Source organism: Arachis ipaensis, chromosome B9 (assembly GCF_059453495.1).
Source record: "Arachis ipaensis isolate K30076 ecotype BB chromosome B9, ASM5945349v1, whole genome shotgun sequence".
Lineage (NCBI taxonomy): Eukaryota > Viridiplantae > Streptophyta > Magnoliopsida > Fabales > Fabaceae > Arachis > Arachis ipaensis.
Genome location: NC_142444.1, coordinates 121,936,594 through 121,938,968, shown reverse-complemented (window position 1 = coordinate 121,938,968; position 2,375 = coordinate 121,936,594). Strand labels below are relative to the sequence as shown.

The 2,375-nt window shown below is 36.0% G+C and overlaps 1 non-coding gene across 1 annotated transcript; it reads left to right on the top strand.

Moving 5' to 3' along the window:
- Positions 1 to 1,075: 1,075 nt before the first annotated feature.
- LOC148546150 (small nucleolar RNA R71) lies at positions 1,076 to 1,183 on the top strand. Its single transcript, XR_015900973.1, has one exon. It is a non-coding gene; the product is annotated as a small nucleolar RNA R71 (small nucleolar RNA).
- The last annotated feature ends 1,192 nt before the right edge of the window (positions 1,184 to 2,375 follow it).

Sequence of the window (2,375 nt, the reverse complement as noted above, 5' to 3'; positions counted from 1 at the left end):
TTCAGTTCATTGGTGAACAGGAGAGGTTCATCTCCCCAAGTCTCATTACCAAATAAATTGGCATTCAGCTTCATGATTGCACCAAGGAACTTGGCAACTTGCTCTTCAGTAACATCCTCATTCTCCTCAGAAGAAGAATACTCATCAGAACTCATGAAGGGCATAAGGAGGTTCAATGGAATCTCTATGGTCTCTAGATGAGCCTCAGAGTCCTTTGGTTCCTCAAAGGGATACTCCTTATTGATCATTGGACGTCCCAGGAGGTCTTCCTTCTTGGGATTCACGTCCTCCCCTTCCTCCCTTAGTTCGGCCGTGTTGACTATGTCAATGGCCTTGCACTCTCCTTTTGGATTTTCTTCTGTATTGCTTGGGAGAGTACTAGGAGGGGTTTCAGTGATTCTTTTACTCAGCTGGCCCACTTGTGCTTCCAAATTTCTAATGGAGGACCTTGTTTCATTCATGAAACTCACAGTGGCCTTAGATAGATCAGAGACTAAATTTGCTAAATTAGAGGTATTTTGTTTAGAGTTTTCTGTTGTTGCTGAGTGGATGATGGAAAAGGCTTGCTATTGCTAAACCTGTTTCTTCCACCATTATTAAAGTCTTGTTGAGGCTTTTGTTGATCCTTTCATGAGAGATTTGGGTGATTTCTCCATGAGGGATTATAGGTGTTTCCATATGGTTCACCCATGTAATTCACCTCTGCTATTGTAGGGTTCTCAGGATCATAAGCTTCTTCTTCAGAAGATGCCTCTTGAGTACTGTTGGATGCAGCTTGCATTCCATTCAGACTTTGAGAAATCATATTGACTTGCTGAGTCAATATTTTATTTTGAGCCAATATGGCATTCAGAGTATCAATTTCAAGAACTCCCTTCCTCTGAGGCATCCCATTACCCACAGGATTCCTCTCAGAAGTGTACATGAACTGGTTATTAGCAACCATGTCAATGAGTTCTTGAGCTTCTTCAGGAATTTTCTTTAGGTGAATGGATCCACCTGCAGAAGTATCTAATGACATCTTAGCTAATTCAGACAGACCATCATAGAATATATCCAGGATGGTCCATTCTGAAAGCATGTCAGAAGGACACTTTTTGGTCAGTTCCTTGTATCTCTCCCAAGCTTCATAGAGGGATTCACCTTCTTTCTGTCTAAAGGTTTGAACATCCACTCTAAGCTTACTCAGCTTTTGAGGAGGAAAGAACTTGGCTAAGAATGCCTTGACCAGCTTATCCCAAGAGTTCAGGCTATCTTTAGGTTGAGAATCCAACCATATTCTAGCTCTGTCTCTCACAACAAAAGGGAAAAGCATGAGCCTGTAGACTTCAGGATCTACTCCATTAGTCTTAACAGTATTACAGATCTGCAAAAATTCAGTTAAGAACTAAAAAGGATCTTCAGATGGAAGTCCATGAAACTTGCAGTTTTGTTGTATCAGAGAAACTAATTGAGGTTTCAGCTCAAAATTGTTTGCTCCAATGGTAGGGATGGAGATGCTTCTTCCATGTAAATTGGAATTAGGTGCAGTAAAGTCACCAAGCATCCTCCTTGCATTATTATTATTTTCGGCTGCCATATCCTCTTCTTGTTCGAAAATTTCTGTAAGGTTATCTTTGGATTGTTGTATTTTAACTTCTCTTAGTTTCTTCTTCAGAGTCCTTTCAGGTTCAGGGTCTGCTTCAACAAGAATATTCTTGTCCTTGCTCCTGCTCATATGAAAAAGAGGGAACAGAAAAATAATAATAATAGGGATCCTTTTTGCCCAAGTATAGAGGTTCCCTTATGTGAGTAGAAGAAGAAAAGAATGTAATGTAAAGAAGGCAAGAAGAGAAAATTCGAAGACAGATGTAAGAGGGGGTTCGAATTTGGGTGAGATGAAGTGTTAGTAGATGAATAAATAAATAGAAGGAGATGAGAGAGAAAGAGAATTTTCGAAAATTATTTTTGAAAAATGGTTAGTGATTTTCGAAAATTAAAAGAAGAAATAAATTAAAATTGAATTTTGAAACAATTAGTTAATTAAAAAAAAATTTTGAAAAAGAGGGAGATATTTTCAAAAATTAGAGAGAGAGAGAGTTAGTTAGGTAGTTTTGAAAAAGATAAGAAACAAACAAAAAATTAGTTAGTTAGTTGAAACAAATTTTGAAAATCAATTTTTGAAAAGATAAGAAGATAAGAAGTTAGAAAAGATATTTTAAAATCAAATTTTTGAAAAAGATATGTTTTAAAAAGATATGATTAAAAATATATGATTTTGAAAAAAATAAAAAGATATTTTTGAAAAGATATGATTGAAATTAGTTTTGAAAAAGATTTGATTTTTAAAATCACAATTAATGACTTGATTCACAAGAAATCACAAGATATGATTC